This window comes from Fukomys damarensis, unplaced genomic scaffold, assembly GCF_012274545.1.
Source record: "Fukomys damarensis isolate Sample0158 unplaced genomic scaffold, DMR_v1.0_HiC HiC_scaffold_39, whole genome shotgun sequence".
NCBI lineage: Eukaryota > Metazoa > Chordata > Mammalia > Rodentia > Bathyergidae > Fukomys > Fukomys damarensis.
Window position 1 is genome coordinate 30679854 of NW_022900951.1, and position 19803 is coordinate 30699656.

Sequence of the window (19803 nt, forward strand, 5' to 3'; positions counted from 1 at the left end):
GCTCAGTGGTTCTGCAGCCTGCCTCACAAGCACAAGGACCCGAGTTCGATACCCAGTACCAAAAAAAAAAAAAGAAAAAAAAATGATAGAGTGCCTGACCTGGAGACCAGGAATAGTACTGCAAACTGTCAAAGACTAACACAGAGCATGCATGCAACTTCCACAGGAATAGTTGTAAAGAGTTTGAGAAGACAGCCATGACCAAATTAAATGAGTATAGTATATTCTTAATTATTTCTTTGATGACAAAACATTCTTCTTCCAAAATCAGCCACAGTAGCACCTCTAAGGCTTCACAGTTCTTCCTTCACAGCCTCACTAGCCATATCAGCTCCACATAGTTCTACCTCCTAGAACATCCTTGTATTCTTTCACTCAGAAACTTTCTCCTAGCCTCCCAAACTCAAGATCCACCTGAGATCTTCCTCTCTGGAAAATCAGTGCTGTTATATAGATCCATTAAGATGGATGTTTTGATTTTTCAAGTTTTGGAGGATTCTAAAACCTGTTTCTTTTAGCTTTAACCAACTATAGAAGCCAGGTTTGGACTTCTACAACTGCAGTTTCTCAATTCAGCAACCATTGCTCTTTTCTTTCTTCCACAGTTAAGTTATGGCAGATTTCAGTGGGGTATCTATATCAATGAAGTTGCACTTGGACCAGGAAAATTCGTCACTACAGTATACAGTATGTCTTCTTTGTAGTTGTTGGGTGACTGTTGACTGCCCATGGGAAAGTATTATCAGATACCAATCTCCTCTTTCAACTTTTCTTTCATTACATTTCTTCTTCTACAAGTTGAGAACTTTTGCAAGTCTGAAATAGAGAACTTTATCCTTTTCAAAATCAAGCTCCTAGATGGATCTAGTCTTTGTTCTAAAGTCTTTTTCTAACTTTTATAATGCTAAAATCTTGTATTTAATTTATGCCACCCCAGTATAGAATGAATGAATAAATGCATGATTTTTAACAGCTTTCCATCACCAGTATGACAAATAAAATGAATTTTTTTTCCAATCATGCTTCCAGTAAAACTTTTGAACCTAGTTTATGGCAGGATGATTTTAGGAAATCAAGAATTGCTTTGGTTAATTTAAACAGTGACCCAGTGTTCCTAGAGACACATTGTAAAAAGCTTCCTACCTTGTAATTTCCTTAATATAAAAAAGAAGAGCTGCCTTTTTAGGTTCTAGATCAGACCTGTTGTTTATAATCTTGACTGCTCATTAGAATTATAGCTTTAAAAATATTGATATCAGAGATATACTCTATACTTATCAGAATTATAAACTGGCTCCAATAGCCTTTACTTTCTTGTGCACACAAACTGTACAATTTCTTCCCCAGTATGCAGATAAGACCCATGCATGTGATGGAGTAGCACTCCCACTATTGGGTTATTTTATATGGCAAGGGTGTAGTGTGCTTGTGAAATGAAGGTACCTATTTGTTGATCTTAAATTCAAAAACAAAATTACTCTGAGTGTACTGGAATTAATCAGATGAAGCTTTTTAAGGGAATCTATAGATCAGATACAGATGGAAAACAAGGGATTAAAGATATCCATCCCACAGGCTGTCCTGTTGGCATTGAGGGCAAAGAATACTATGTTATAGGACAGAGTACCTGGTGAAAAACGGTGGATGTCCTGCAGTACATGTCGATTTCAATCCATCAACCACACAGAACTGAATTATTCCAACAGCCAATGAGCTTGGAAGAGGGCTCTAAACTTCAGATGAGATCACAACTGTGGCTGGCATATTAATTTTATCTTTACAAAACTCTGAGCAAAGAAACCAGTTAACTCATGTTTTAACAATACAGACTGTGAAATAACATATTTATGTTGCTTTCAGTTTCTAACTTTTTGCTCCATTTGTTATGTAAGAATATACAACTAATGAAAGGATATAAAAGTAAAGAATATAAAGAGAATATAATAAATGATATAAAATCAATGAATACTCCCAGACTGAATTGATCTGGAAACAAGCATGAGAATCACACTTTTAGAAGTTTCATATTATTCTCAGGTTACCAAAAGGCAAAACCACTAACCTAGACCTGTTACACATACTTCTTTACGAATAATGGGAAAGAAACAATTACTTTCTCATATTGCATTCTATGTAGCTTGAATTTTCAAATAAACTACTACTGTGGTAATCATTTCAAATGGCAATTTTTCACTGTATCTTTGATTTCTCCATCAGACAAAGTGAAAATTTGTGCCTCAGAATTATCTTTTAAAAACGAATATGTACATACATGTGTCTACAACTATTATTGACTTTTATTGAAAGAGAAATTCAAAGTCCTAAACTAATTCACCCTGTTGGTTCTTCATAAAAATTTTCTTTATAAACTAAGTGAAAATTGAGTTTTTGTATTCAGTATAAAACTGTAGGACATGAGCAATTTTAATTTTCAATTTTGTTCTTGTGATAGTTTCCCATGGAGATTCTGCAATGGAAAAACTTAATTCTTTATGACCAACATAATTCTTAAAATTATGTCTTAAAAAAGTCAACATTCTTCATATACAATGTAAAGAAATTTACAAATATTTACAGTCTAACCTCAGATAAATTTTTGCCTTGACTAGTGTACAAATGTAATTTTAAAAATGAGTATATTTTTGTCTCTAAGAGGGGATTAAACAAGATTTTAAAAGAAAACCTTTAAAAGAGCCAGGACAAAAAGACCATTGCATGATAATTTTAATATTCTTTAATATTTCTTTATATTCTTAGCTTCTTATTCATTTTACATGGAATTAGGCAAGATCACTCACCACGCTTTACTTCATTGGAACTTTTAATAATGTTGGTCTTGTATAAATGTCTGATAGAATACTAAAAAAGTCTACAAAGGTAAAAAGGAAGACAGACTCCTATTAGCACACTCTTTCTTTTAGTTCATTTGTTCACATTTTATCAGCACGCTTCCTTTCCTATTCAAACTTGTTACCCTTTTGGCCATTGAAAAAAAATTGAGAGAAACTTAAATTTTAAATATATTTATTCCCATCTTCATGCTACTCACATTACTGCTTTTTCTTCTCTTTCATACAATTCACAGCACATCATTTGCTACAAATTTTTTTATAAACAAGCTTCTATTCCCTTTCATGACAAGAAGTGTCCTTTATTTCCTGGGATTGCCTTTTATAGACAAACCACTGATTCTGCATGTGCAGAATTATTAAATGTCCCTATCTCAATCCAAGTTCTTTAGAAAAAAGAGCCTGTGGAAAAAGTTAACACGAATATTTTATGGGTGAAGGGTTAAGAAACCATGTGGATTTCCAGGGGAGGAAGAATTTGTAAAAGTGAACTGGGGAAAGAAAGAAAGCAGATACAAGATTCAACATTATCACTCTGGCCATGGCTTCACGAGAAAATGTACCTGTTTGATTGATTACATGGCCGTTTCCTGAAAGGCTATATGGAAATACTGTACCTTGGATTACTTTACGGAAAGAAGTAAATCGTGAGATTTATCTAAAAGAACTATTTTGTTAACTATGTCATATTGGCTCAGGCTGGACACAGAAAATATAAACTAAGTTTCCAGGTTGTATTACTGGGTTTCCCCAGTCTATCACTAGAAAAGTCAAATTTCTGCAAGCATGGTACAGGACATCATCTAAATCCAGAATGAGTAGGAGGAGCAATACCATTTATGGTATGTAAAATCAGGATGTCTGATCTGTAGTGTCTTCTTCTCTGAAACTGTGTGGAAGGCTGGCTTCTCAACCCTCGGAGGCTGAGACAACTGGCAGTATTACAAGATGTGTCTATGATTATGATGGATGAGGTTCTTTATTAAATAGGTAGTCAAATCTTCAGTAAGGTGGAGACAGAAGTCTAAGAGAATTTCGGGGTGGTGCTTCAACTGGGTGAGGCCATCGTACCTTTCCAAGCTACTTTTACTCTGAGAGTGGAGGTAAAAATTCAACTTTTGACAGTTGTAAACGCCTAAAGAATTATAAAGATTTCTATGACTGCTGCTGTGCCTATCACTGAGGCTGTAATAAATATACCTCTTCTCTTTCATTGGCCTTCCAAATTTGTATCATTCTCTGCGAGTGCTTTTTATCCTTTGGATTACCAAAGAATTACCAACTTTTGCTTTGTACAGTGCACCAGAAATTTATCCTGAAGCCCTAAGAACCAAGTAATCTTGCTCTTGCTGTGTTAGTGCTTCTAAAATTTCACATTTATGCTAATATTTGTGCATAGAAATATTAAGGTGTTTTCCTATGAATACCCCTGACTGAAAGAAACGTCCCTCCATGTTTTCACTATGGCACTGACATTCTTGCTCTTCATAATTTCATGAACTGTTCCCCATTTTGAAACCACTAACAAGTTACAGCCAAAAACTTTGAGGCAAGAATCATAAACTTTACAAAGGAGTCAGTTAAAATGATGAAGATATTAGCCTATACCATATCCAAGCTTTATTCCTAAACCAAGATATTCTCATAATTACAGTACCAAGACCAAATATTGGCATGTGGATTCAGAGCACATATAGCCTTTAACGAGCACTGCTATTTAACTAGTAACTAGAGACCTGCAAGTTTGGAGTGGCATCAAGTGGAAGGACAGTTTTGATGGGTACAGAGTGAGAAACAAGCTATTTTGATATATTAGGGAAATAGCATATTTATTTGTGCTGGAAGTTGAATCATCTCAGGATTACTTTGTAGAGTTTCTGGCAGGTCCTTATGGGAAAGTCACAAAGTAGACCCTAAGTTCTGCTGAGAAGCCATGTTTATGCTATCCAATATAGTAACCAGATGTTACTTGTAGCTACTTAATTTAAAATAATGAAAAATAAATGAAATATCAAAATCAATTTCTCAGTATCACTACACATATTTTCTTTGGAGACAGGGTCTCACTGCATTGTCCAAGCTGCTTATGAACTTGTGGTCTTCCTGCAAAGAGTCACTACCTACATTTCACATGGTCAGTACCTATATGTAACTAGTGTCTACTATATTGAACAGTGAGAATTGAGAGTATTTCTATTTTTACAGAATGCTGTAGTAGATGTCCTTGCTTTACACTGTAAAATAAGTTGTTCTTCTTCAAGAAAATGGCCACTCATATATTACTGGATCCTAATAAAGATTGAGTACCTGATCATGGGATACTGAGTTCTCATATGATCAGAACTGGAAATCAAGAACTCAGTGTAATAAAAATTGCTGCTATAAAGTGGAGCTTTATAAAAAAAGAGATGGTATTCTAAATTTGGTTAAGGAAAATGTGACAAACAAAAAGTTCATAGGTCAAACATTATAGAATATTATAATATAAAAGACCTTTAAGAAGTAATATTATGTGTAAGTTGCACAAAGCTCTTCTTGGTGTACAAATAATTGGAAAAGAAAGAAAATAGTTCATGTCCCAAAGCTAGTCTGTATCAGCATGGAACTAACTCAAAGTTACCTCCTCATTACCTTCACACAGACTCTGACTGCATTTAAAAGGGAGAGAAAATGGATCAGAATTTGGAAACAACAAAGTGGCTACTACACAAAGGAAACTACCCACAAGGCTAACACACCTTCTAATCACACAATGTGTTACTAAGGAAGTTTATAATGAGGTAATAAAGCATCAAATTTATATCAAAACTGTTTTCAAATTTATTTTAGTGGAACTGTAAATAATGCTACAATGAACATGGGAGTGTAGGTATGTCTTTGAAATAATGAGATGCTAATTTAATTTGTTTATGAACATACCCAAAAGTGGGATTGTTGGATAATATCTTAGTTCTATCATTAATTTTATGAGAATATTCTGTACTGATTTCTGTAGCGCCTGCATTATCATAATCTTCTGAAAGTGCTGCTGAGAATCAATTTTCATAAGATTTATACATGATAAAAGAAAGTCAATATTCTTGTCATGACTTAGTTTACTATTCTTTTTTATAAATGAATGCTAAGATAAAAATCACGTTTTAATACTGAAAATATGAATAATCCTCTTACAAAAGCATGGGCACAATAAAAACAAAGTTCAAATCTAAAATGAAATTATATTTATGATGTAGTAAATACCTACTTTCTAGCAATAAAAACACTGTTTTATCTGAGTTGAACATTTTAATATTACTACTGAGATTCATTTCCTCAAAAAAAACAAAACAAAACAAAACTAAAAGCCTATCATCCCCAAAGTTCTGACACTGATGAAAAAGCAACTTACAAGGACAATAATGATCATGTTGAGAATGTTTCTCATCTGAGAATCTCTGTACGGAATAAAATCATTATGTTAGCTGTCGACAGATTGGGTTAAGAAGCAGACCATGACACAAAACAATAACCTTCTACTGTGCACTCATGGCATTGCTCAGGAAATGCCACACACTTGAAATTCCTAGTGAATCCTAGAGATGTCAGTGGGAAACTTAATGAGCAGCAATTTCCCTAGATGTGTGTGTGTGTGTGTGTGTGTGTGTGTGTGTGTGTGTGTGACTCTTGTAAGAGTAGAAATGCCAGCACATTCTGCATAAGATTGTAAATGTCCTCTGGCTCCTTTCTGTGTGATATTTGCCACAGAGAAAGTAGATTGACATGCTTAGTGGCATTGCAGAAGAGAGCCTATCAATTATTTCTGACAGGGCAATCTAGATTGTTCTCTGTGGGAAACAGAAGTTTTTATATTCTCATCTCAACCTTGGTTTGGATCCCTTAATTGCTGCTGTTTGAGCCCCACACTTTTATCCTTAGTATCTGTCTCAGCATGCTAAGCTCACGTATTGCAAACATTCACTATTATCTAAGGGCTTTGTCTGGACTAGTCTCTGAAGTGAGCAGGACGAAATGTCCAGGAGAGTACATTAAGAAGTAGCTATCAACTAATGATAGGCATACCATAGATCCTTAGTGGGAGTAGGCTCTAATTGCTCACAGTAGTAATCACCTTATTAACACACTATTTGTGGTTTCTCCCTTCCGATTATTTCTCTCTTATTCTCTAAGTTGATTCCTTGGATCAACTCTGAAATAAAATGTGTGTCTCAAGTTCTGGTTCTGAGTGAAAACAAACCCAGGCTACCGCTGAGGAATTTGTTCTGCTTCCAATATGGATTTCAATTTTTTTTCTCTCATTGAGTTTATTGGTACATTTTAGGTATATAGTACACTTAGATTCATTATTGGGATCTTGTACCTTTACATGACAGGTCTTGGTTCTCATTGTTTCCCCTTACTCTTGCCCTCCATTCCTCCTCCCTTCCCTATTTACAAATATTTCCATTTTTTTCATTTTCTTATATTTTTTCTTTTCCCTTACTACCTTTTCCCTACCCTTCCCAATTCCCCTACATGTTTAGCCCTTTTCTTTATATTTCACATTGTCAATTATATCATTCAGAGCTTATGTACCATAAGTTTTTCACACCAGAGAAGCTATTCAGCATTTATACATGTGTGATTTAAGTATTTGACTTAGGAGTATATCCTCAATATATATATCCATTTTCCTATGAATGACTCTAATTTCTCATTCTTTATAGATGAGTAATATTTCATTTTATAGAAAAATCACATCTTCTTTATTCCAGTCTCACTGATGGGCTTATCCTCAATATATATATCCATTTTCCTATGAATGACTCTAATTTCTCATTCTTTATAGATGAGTAATATTTCATTTTATAGAAAAATCACATCTTCTTTATTCCAGTCTCCAACTGATGGGCAAATGGGCTGTTTCCAAGATTTAGCTATTACAAACTGTGCCACTATAAACATAGGTGCGCATATATCACTGTGATATGATACTTTTAATTCTTTTGGAAAGATACCCAGCAGAGGGATCATTGAATCAAATGGAACCTCTAATCCCAGCACTTTAAGCTATCTCCATATTGATTTCCATAGTGGCTGCACCAGTCTGCACTCCCACCAACAATGGAGAACAGTTCCTTTTGTGCCACAACCCCACCATCATTTGTTATTGGTTCATTTCTTGATAGCAGCCATTTTTGAGGGGTAAGTTGGAATCTCAGTGTTGTTTTCATCTGCATCTCTTGAATGACCAGTGATGTGGAACATTTTTTCACATATTTACTTGATGTTTTTACTTCTTTGTCTGAGAAATGTCTATTTATTTCAGATGCCCATTTTATAGGGTCTTTATATTTGGGGGGGCTGATTTTTTGAGTTCTTTATATGTTCTAGGTAATAGTCCTTTGTCTGAGGAGCATCTGGTAAATTTTTTTTCCCACATTGTAGGTTGTCTTTTAATTAGGTTTGTGGTTTCTTTTGCAGTGCAGAATCTATTGAATAAGATGAGATCCCAGTTGTTGATTCTTTGTGCTAGTTCCCGTGCTACTGAGGATTTGTTCATAAAGTCTTTTCCTATGCCAATGTCCTCAAGAGTTCTGCCTAATTTATCTTCCAGCAAATTTAGTGACTCTTTTAATACTTAGATCTTTAATCCACTTGGATTTTAGTTAAGTGCATGGTGAAAGATAAGGGTCTAGTTTTAATCTTTGGCAGGTTGAAATCCAGTTTTTCCAACACCATTTATTAAAGAGGCTATTTTGCCTCCAGAGAGGATGTTTAGCTCCTGTGTCAAAGATAAGGTAGCTGAGTATATCTGGAGTTTCCAATCTGTTCCCCTGATCCTCAGGTCTGTTTATTTGTCAGTACCATTCTGGTTTTATCACAGTGGCTTTGTAGTATAATTTCAAATTGGGAATTTTTATACCCGCTGCCATGTGTCTGTTGCCTAGGATGGCTTTTGCTATTCTAGGTCTCTTCTAGTTCTAAAGGAATTTTTGGATTATTTTTTCTAGTTCTGTGAAATATAGTGTTGAAATTTCAATTGGCATTGCATTGAATCTGTATAGCAGTTTTGGTAGTATGGCCATTTTCACTATGTTGAATCTTCCTATCAAGGAGCAGGGAATATCTTTCCATTTTATGATATCCTCTTTGATCTCTTTTTTCACAGTGCCATAGTTTTCAGTGTAGAGGTCTTTTACTTCTTTCATTAGATTGATTCCTAGATACTTTATTTTTTTATGTTATTGTGAAAGGAATTGTTTCCCTCATTTCTCTCTCAGTGAGTCTGTTATTTGTGTACAAGAAGGCTATTGATTTATGACTGTTGACCTTGTGTCCAGCTACTCTGCTGAAAGTGTCTATTAAATCTACAAGTCTTTTGGTGGAATATTTTGGATCTCCAATGTAGTGTATCATATGGTCATCAAATAATGACAGTTTAACTTCTTTCTTTCCTATCTTTATTGCTTTAATTTCTTTCTCTTGTCTAATTGCTGTGGCTAATGTTTCCAGAACTATATAGAAGAGGAGTGGTGATAGTGGGCATCCTTGTTTTGTTCCTGATTTTAACTATATGGTTTTCAATTTTTGTCCATTTAGTATGATGTAGGCTGTTGGTTTTTCATAGATAGCCTTTATTAAGTTGAGATATAGGCCATTTATTCCAATTTGTGCAGGGTTTTTATCATGAATGGGTGTTTAATTTTGTCAAATGCTTTTTCTGCATCTATTGAGAGGATCATATGGTTTTTGTCCTTCACTCTGTTAATATAGTGTATTACATTTATTGATTTATGTATGCTGAACCATCCTTGCATCCCTGGAATAAATCCAACTTGGTTAGGGTGTATGATGTTCTTAATGGCCCTCTGTATTCTGTTTGCTAGTATTTTATTAAGGGTGTGTGCATCTATGTTCATTAAGGAGATTGGCCTGTAATTCTTTTTTTTTAGTTGGGTCTTTCCCTGGTTTGGAAATCAAAGTAATACTTGCTGCCAGGAATGAATTTGGAAGTATTGCTTCCCTTTCAATTTCATTGAAGTTTGAAGTGTATTGGCAGTAGTTCTATAAATGTCTTGTAAAATTCAGTGGTGAATCCAACAGGACCTGGGCTTTTTTTCATTGGTAAACTTTTAATTACATTTTCAATTTCACTGATTGTCATTGCAGTGTTTAGAATTTTTTAAAATTCTTCATTCAACTTTGGTAATTCATAAGTATCTAGAAATCTGTCCATTTCTTCTGTGTTTTCCATTTTATTAGAGCACAGTTTCTCAAAGTAGGTATTGACAATCCTCTGGATTTCAGTTGCATCTGTTGTGACTTCACCTTTTCATTCCTAATTGCATGAGTCTGAGCCTTTTCTTTCCTTTTTTGATAAGGTTAGTGAAGGTTTTGTTGATTTTATTTATTCTTTCAAAAAACCAACTCTTTGATTCATTTATTTTTTGTATTTTTTTCTTAGTTTCCATTGCATTGATTTGTGCTCTTATGTTTGTAATTTCCTCTCTTTTAGGAGCTTTGGATTTTTCTTGCTCTACTTTTTCTAGGAGTCTAGCATTCATCATTAGGTTGTTTATTTGACCTCACTCTGTTTTCCTAGTGTGGGCATTCAGTGCTATGAATTTTCCACATAGAACTGCTTTCATTGTGTCCCATAGATTCATGTATGTAGGATTGGCCTTATCATTTGTTTTAAATACTGTCTAATTTCTTCTTTAATTTCCTCTGTGACCCATTGATTGTTCAGGAGAGTGTTGTTCAATTTCCATGTGCTTGTGAAGTTCCTATGGTTTCTTATGCTATTGATCCCCAGCTTGATTGCACTATGATCTGATAATATACAGGGGATAAGTTTGATTCCTTTGAATTTATTCTAACCTGTTCTATGAGCTAGTATATAGTCTATCTTGGAAAATGACCCATGTGAAGCTGAAAAGAATGTATATTCTGATTTTGTGGGGTGGAACACTCTATAAATGTCAATTAAGTCCATATGTTCAAAAGCTTTTTTCAGTTCCAGTATTTCATTGTTAATTTTTTGCCTAGATGATCTGTCTATTTGTGATAGTATGGTGTTTAGGTCCCCCATTACAATTGTTTTTGTGCTTATTTGATTTTCCATGTTTCTAAATATTTGTTTTATATAGTTTGGGGCATTAGTTTTGGTGCATATTTATTTATGATTGTCATTTCTTTCTTTTGAATTGTTCCCTTTACAAGGCTGTAGTGGCCTTCCTTGTCTCTCTTAATCAGTTTTGGTTTGAAGTTTACTTTTCTGTGAATAAGATAGCTACCCCTGCTTTTTTCTGGGCTCCTGTCTCATGGAGAACTGTTCCCCATCCTTTTACTTTTAGTCTATGGGCTTCTTTTTGCACTAGGTGTGTTTGTTCTATACATCATATTGTTGGATTTTGCTTCCTAATCCATTCTGCCAGTATATTTATCTTGATTGGTGAATTGAGGCCATTGACATTGATGGTTATAACTGATATGTACTAACTTATTATTATCATGTTATTGTCCTTTTGTTGACTCTTTTAAATTTTTCTCCCTCTCCCTTTAGTTTCTTGCCTTGCCTAATTTATTTACTCTGTTGGGCCTAATGGTGTTGTGACCTTCATTGTCTTTTTCTAGGATGTTGTTTAAAATTGCTTTTAGTGCTGCTTTGGTATTCGTGAAGTTACTCAGGTGTTCTTTGTCATGGAAGAATTTTATTTCCCCATCCATTTTGAAAGAGAGTCTTGCAGGATATATCAGTCTAGGTTGGAGGTTGTTTTCTTTCAGGACTTGAAATATCTCACTCCAGGCTCTCCTTGATCTGAGGGTTTGTGTTTTAAAGTCTGCTGTGATTCTGATGGGCTTTCCTTTGCATGTGATTTTTTTTTCTCTTACTGCTTTTAGCATTTTGTTCTTTGTTGGGTTTCTAGAATCTTGATTATTATATGACTGGGTATAGATTTTTTTTATAATGGGTAGTTGGAGTCCTATATGCCTCACTTATCTGTATGTCCAATTCTTCCTCTCTGTTTGGGTAGTTTTCTGTCATTTTTTTCTGTGAACCGCTTTTTTAAGTCTTTTGTATTTTCTCCTGCATCTTCATGGATTCCTATCAGTCTTATGTTATTCTTCTTTGCATCATCTAGGACTTGTCAGATTGATTTCTCATGATCCCTTACTCATTTTAAGAGACCTCTCTTTTCAGGGTCACTGATGGCAATCCTATCTTCTATATCTGAGATTCTATCTATACATTCTTTTATCCTGCTGCAAAAACTTTCAATAGAGATTTTAATCTCCTGGATATCTGTTTAAATCTGTTTCATTGATTTCATTTCTTTCCTTATTTGCATTCATGGTTTCCATTTATTTTTTATGCTGGGCCTTCATGGCTTCTATCATGGTCCTGAGCTCATCTATTTTTTTGTCAGTTTCTCTTCTAGAGCCTCAAATCATGACTTTCATTTTGCTCACCATTTCTATATGTTTCTGGGAAATTTTTTGTGTTTTGAATTTTTCTAAAGCCTGATTGATTTGTTTTGTTACTTCCCATGCTATGAGTTCAGGGTGTTCTGGTGGTTCACTGTCAGACTTTCATCCTCATTTGCTCTACTATTTGCCATTGGTGCACTGGAAGTCTGTCTTTGTGCCTTTCTTAAGTGTTTTCTCATTTTTATTTTTGTTGTTAGGTTACCCTTGGTTTAATTTCTGGGTTGTTTCTTAAATCTTTCTGATATAGTTGCACTTTAGCTTATGAGTCTCTAATAACTCATAGACATTCTCATTTTCATAATATCAGAGAAGACAACTCATTAAATCGTTCACAATACTTTAGCCCAGTTGATACAATCAGCAACACAATAGGATAAAGCACAACTTACAAATTGACAACTTGTGGTAGTCATTAATCTATCACCTTTAAACCATGTGAATTAAATTAAAATCAAGAAGCAGCCCAAAATATGTTTGTAGTGAATAAACTCTTCAATAAAGCATATGTGCCATTTCAGATGAGAGCTAAGACAGAGTTAGGATGACAGAAGTAGATAAGTAAAAGATTTGGAGAAGATTTCAAGTGAAGCCAGAGGACATAGAATGACCGTACAATCTTTAGGAAACTGTTAAAGTCAAAAGGGAAAGACAGTGCAAGAATAAGGACAAGAGTATAACAACTTCACAGTAATAGGGGCTCACTTTCCTTGGAAACTATTGACCCTTGAGTGAAGTAAAATGAGAGAGGAAAAGAACATAAAGAAAACAGAAAAAAACAATAGAAGAAGTCCTGGTTAGGGCAGGAACAGGAACAGAAAGGGAAATGAGGAACAATATGGGGTAGAAAAAGACTTAGTTGGAAAAAGAGAACAGAGAGAAGAAAGAATTTGCAGAGTGGAATGAGGAAAAGAAAGAAGAAAAAGAATTTGCAGGGCCTCTTTCAGACTATATCCCTGCTATATACACAATGTGCAGAACTAAGTCCTTTGATCTCAGCTAGCTGATGGCAGACCACTAAGATTCAAACTGATTTTGGGCTGCAAGGCCCAAATTGAATTCCCTGATCTCCTGCAGGGTTGATTTATGCAAAGTTCTACTACAGATTCCCTCTGCCCTTTCTTTGAAGATGTTTAGAGTCTGGAGCTCAGAAAATTTCCCTTTATGACCACCTGTGCCTCTTCAGAGTGGATCCAAGGGCTGGCACAATCAGGAGACCTGAGAGTGGGGGCGGGCAAGGATGGGGGTGTTGCATAGGTGCCCGTGCTGCAAGCTAGTCCTCACCAATAGGGCCCAGGCAGGCCGGAGGGAGAACGGATCTCAGAGCGGCTGTCCTAGACCTCCACCATCCATTTCCTTCCTCTGGATGCTGGTCACTGTGCAGGTGGGGTGAAGGCATCACTATCCAGTCCTCACCAATTGGGCCCAGGCAGGCCAGAGGGAGAATGAATCTTGGAGCAGCTGCCTTGGACCTCCCTGGAGTTCACATTTTGCAAAATGTAATATATATATATATTTATCTACATAAACCAAGAAATTTTAAAGTACTATTTTTAGGAACCATTATGTTATCCTTGCCTCCATGCCCCCTGAATCATTCTCCTACTTGATTTATCAACATGGATATAGAAAAAGGCTGGATATTTGTCCACCACTATTCCTTAAACTGTAATAAAAGCCTTGAATTATTTATCTTAAGATGTTGAAGGAGCATATTTAGGAAAAGGTGATGAGTGCAGAAGAAAACAAAGTATATAGATTGGTGTTAGAGAATTGAAAACAGCATAAAGCCCAATATTTATATTCCTTAAGCTTTGCTGAAATTCCCATTTCTTTCTATTCATTTACATTGCCATTAAAGATTTTAAGGGTTGGGCAGGTACTTTGAAATGAAAAATTCCACAGGTGTTTTTCTCCCACTTACTCACTTTATCACCCTCAGGAATATATTTCCAACACCTCTTAGTAGGCAGGCAATCTCAGCACCATCATTTAGAAGTATAAATGTGTGTTGGAGTCCCCAATGTCTTTGACACTCTTGGTCTTGTCATTCAAATACAGTCTTTCTTGTGCTACTTAACCCTACTTAAACCTTTTTTCAGCAATTTCCTGAGGCAATTTACTTATGAAGTAGTCTCATTAGATAGTCAGTGAATATTTGAATTCTCTCTAATTCTGGAATGAATATCCTTGTGTCTTTTTAAAGACACCAGTAGTGATTGTATGGTATTTTCTACTTATAAGAACTGACCCACAACTGCCTTTTTATTAACCATTTGAAGAGTTTCCTACAAGTCTGATTCTCTTATTTCTAAACTATTAATTCGCACATTTGCCTAAAACTTTAATGTTAATATCTTAATCTCCAAGGTGATATTAACAGGAGGTGGGACTTTGGAAAGTGATTAGGTTATGATGGTAGAGTCCTAATGGGTAGTATTAATGCCTTTGCAGGAGAATCCCAATTCTACATGTGAAGGCAGAGCAGGAACAGTCTATAGGAAGGTCAGACCTCACTAGGCACTGAATCTGCTGATGCCTTGACATTGGGCTTCAAAGGTTCTAAAACTATGTGAAATAAATGTTTGTTTTTTATAAGCCACCCAGCTTATGATAGCATTCTGAATTGACTGGAACACTTATAATCTGTTAGAAAAAGGAAATTTGTTAAATTTTGGTATTTCTATGCAATGAAATATTGTAGAACAATAAAATGTAAAGACTCAGCAAAACACAAATGGATCAGGAGGACTCTTAAACATGTATTGCTATGTGAAAAAGACATGTCTGAAAAGACTGTATATTTCCAACTCTATGACACCATGAAGAAAACAAACTAGATATAATAATATGATCACTACCAAGGAAGTGGATTAAGGAGAGAGGCATCATTTGAGAATAGGGCAATTTTACAACAGCAAAACTATTAAATATTATACTGTAATGGGAGATATGACATTATGAGTTTTTTTGGAAAAACAAAAAGCTATATAATGAGATTAAAGTGTAATGGAAACTAAGTCCTTAAATTAAAATAATACATTAATTTTGTTTCGTCAGTTCTTGAAACTGTATTACACCAACTCAAATGCCAATAATAAGGAAAACTGTAGATGGGGAAGGGATGTACAAGAATTTTTTTCACTTTTTATGCAATTTTTCTGTAAATCTAAATCTGCCCTAAAAAAGCTATTAATTTTAAATAGATAAAAATAATTCTAAAATTATACAATAATTACAATATTTGGGGCCCAGAAATCCAAAATTTGATATTTACTCAACATAGATAACAACACATGTTTATTCAAGACTTGTAAACAAATGTTCATAGCAGCTTAATTTATATTAGCCCCAAATTGGAAAGGCACAAATGTACATCAGAGATGAATGAGAAAAAATTTGTGTCATTTTCATACTGTATAATATTACTTAACAACAGCAAAAATAAAAGAATAAAATTTTACTGCATGCAAAAACAAGAATGAATCTTAAAATTTTATTGAATTTGGAAAGGACATACCAAGAAAAAGTGTTCTATGTATATAAGATTCCAAAATACAAATTAATTTACGTGATACATAAGGGGAGATCATTACACAGGTATGGTGGTGTATGCCAGTAATCTCAGCACTTGGGAGGCTAAGACAAGAAGATCACAAGTTCAAGAGCAGTATGGACTACATATGGAGACACCATCTCAAAAAAACTAAAACAAAACCAAAAAGGTATGTAGCCAGACCAATGTTATCTGGATATGGAAGTGTTGTGGGAAAGTGAAAGGACGGATTAAGGAGTCAGTGAGGAAGCTGTTGAAATAAAGGATATGCTTATATCTTGATGGTAATGATTGCTTCACAGGTAAAAGCACATGACAAAATTTATCAGATTTTATTTTTAAATATGTGGAACATATTGCATGCAAGATATACATATATAAATAAAGCTGTTTTTTGTCAATAAATTTACTAAATATAAGTGGATTTATTACTGAGCTTTCTACACTGTCACATATTTGTTTTATTTCCTTGAATGCCAGCTATCTTTTTTGCTATCCATTTAAAATAATATTTAAGTCAAGTGGTGTAAATCTTTAAAATCCTTTCTTTTCAAAAGAAGTTATTTTGTCTATTGTAATTTAAGTGCATTGCTATTTGAATTTTAGCATCAATTTATCAATTTCTATAAGGAAAAATCCACTTGAATTCTGATCAGGATTGTATTGGATTTGCAGATTAGTTAAATTAGAAATAACTTCTAAAGAGTATTGAGTTTTCTGCTCCACAATGTGGGTATAGTTTTTAATTTATTTAAATTGTCTTTAATTTCTCTCACTAATCTATCATGTATGCCCAGCACATTTCTGACAGTTTTCCTTACTTCACATTTTAATATTGTTACAAATGAAATTCTTATTTCAATGAAACAAAATTGATGTTTATAGATTCCTTTTTACTTGTTACCTTCCTAATCTCGCTTATTAGTTATGCTAAGATTTTAATAGGTTACTTAGGGTTTTCTACATAAATGATTTGTTCATCTGCACACAAAGAGCTTCTTCTCTGAAATGAATGGCTTTTTATTTATTTTGCTTACCTGAATGGCATGGTTAAAACCTCTATCACAATGTTGATTACAAGGGATGAGGGTGGATTTCCTTGCTATGGTTTTAGTATTAGAGCAATACTTTTAGACTTTTTCCATTATATATAGTTATGTTAGTTGTAGCCTTTTCGTAATGCTTTTATCAAGTTGACAAAGTTCTCTTATGTTCCCATTTTATCGTAAATTGCCATTATTAATAGATGTTGGATTTAACACTTAAAGATTATCAAATTTTGAATCAGCTTTTTGAATTCCTGTGATGAGTCCTAAACGGTTGTGACACATGCTTTTTATATTCTGATAGATTTAAATTTTTCTACTTTTGTTTTGGTACAGGGGATGGAATCCAAGGTCTTTGTTCTGAGCTCCATCCCGATTTCTTTGTTTTTATTTACTTTTGAGAGAGGGTCTTACTAGGTTGCAAAATTTCCCAGGTTAGTCTCCAAATTGTGATCCTCCTTCTTCAGTCTCATGTAGTGCTGGGATTACAGGCCTGTGCCACTATGCCTCGTTCAGTACTCTACAATTCTGAGTGATCTTGGATGATAGTTTTCTTTTTTTTTCTTCTTCCAACTTTTAAATTAAATTTTTGGTACATTTTAGGTATACAATATAATGACATTTGTCACTGGGAATTTGTACCTTTACATAATATACATTGGCTCTTATTTTTCCCCATTTCCCTGCCCTCCTTTCCACCCCTCCAATCCTCCCTATTTACAAAGACTTTGTTTCCATCTTTTTCTTTCCTCATATTAATTTTGTTCCCTTCTTTCCTTTCCTAACCAGTCCCCCCCACTTCCCCTTCCCCTCTGGACCTTTGCTTCCCATTCCACATTATCTATTATGGCTTTTGATCCTTATTTACACTTTCAGTTTCTCACACAGAGAAACTATTCAATACTTATATGTCTGTCCTATTTATTTCACTTAAAAGGATAGCCTTAATATGCCTCCATTTACTGATTTAGCTCATTGGTGCCACCATCTGTCTCACAAGCACAAGGACCCAAGTTCCATCCCCTGTACGAGGAAAGAAGTAAAAGCATTCTTTGGGAAGATCAACAAAATTGATCAATCTTTAACCATAGTGATCAAGAAACAAATGAAAGTGTAAAGGTTCAGAATACCGATATCAGGGCCAGGGATTTAGCTCAGTGGTTCTGGAGACTGCCTTGCAAGCAAAAGGACCTGAGTTCAATCCCCGGTACCAAAAAACAAACAAACAAAAAAAAAAAAAACAAACAAAACAAAAAAGCAATATCAAGAATGGGAGGGTTAGCATCACTAAATTTGGTAAACATTAAACAGATAATAAATGATTATATTTAAACTGTATGGCAACTATTACTTAGTTGATAATTAACAAATATACTGACGGATACAAGCAATGCTACATAAGAGGAAATACGTGATCAGAATAGCACCATGTTAAATAAATATACTTCTCAGTTTGAATCCTTCCCACATGTTAAATTCTAGGAGTAACTTCATTGGTGAATTTCAGAGAAAGTTTCGTGAAGAAACTATACCGAGTCTACACAAATTATCTCAGAAGATAAAAGATAAATGAATACAGTTCAATTTATTTTATCAAGTCAGTATTAGTATCCCCAAACTAGATTAAGACACTGCATATAAATTTATTTACTCCTAGAACTAGCAGAAAGAAAACAGAGTGCTAGGATAGCCAATTCCAGTGTAACCGACAAAGGTGCTGGTCCATACCAGGCACTGACTTTTACTGGAAGTTAATTGGGTTAAAGGCGACCTGTGGTGTCTATGGAAATTAATATAAAAAAGGCTCAGAAAGGACAAGACAAAGCATTTTAAAATTAGAAACAGAATAGACAAAATATATGATTGTAATTAGAGCACTGTCCTTCTAGTCTGAAGGATTTAGTTGTGGGAATTTGGGTGCAAATTACTCTGACCTTGGCTTGTAAGCTTCTATAAATAAGCCAATTATGCAGTTAACTCTTCACAGCCTGCTTTGCACATAATCAATATTATAGTCCTCTGCACCATACTATTGCTACACTTTAATTTTATTTCATCCATTAATATCCAGTCACAACCGAAAAAGACCGTGGTTTTTTTTCTTTGCATTTCTAGAGTATAAAGGAGTGATCTTCTCTGTTTCATTTAGACTCTCTGGCTAAGATTATGAAAGTCCAGAAGCGATATGAAAGCCATGTGATTAATGGACATTAAGAATTTATGGAATTTTTCATGCACTGAATAGGGTTTAGTCAATATCCTTCATCAGTACAGCAGATGCTGAAGTTCACAAGAGCATCCTGTCAAAGCTGACACTTTGGAGAGTGTGACTTCAAACATATAGAAATAGTGCTGGGCTCATATGCTAGTTATTACATTTTCTGATTTTAACTGTATCACTGAATACATTAGATGAATGGTATCAATCTGTGCAGAACTAGGGACATAACACAGAAATCTAACAAAATCCAGGCAACATGTTTAACCACGATTTGGGATTTAAATAGGGTCCCCAAGCCAGTTTTCTATTTTCAGATGTACAAGTGTAGGAAATACACATTTATTCATCACTGTTAACAAGAATAAGTTATTTTTGCTGCTCATGGTTTCCTTTTATATGTCACAATATTTTCAGGCACAAAAAGAACACTGCCTAAGGAGAAGACAGGCTTCCTAGGGTCCATGTTTTATTCCAAAGTCCTTACAAAGAGATTTATGGTAGAAGAACAACTATTTATAATTAAAGAGTGTTGACATATCATTGTGCACAGATCATTGTTCATGTTTATTACAGTAAAAGTCCAAATAATACAAATAAGCAAATCATGAGACATTTGTATTATATTTTATATTGTTAACTGAAAACTAGTACGGTTAATTAGAA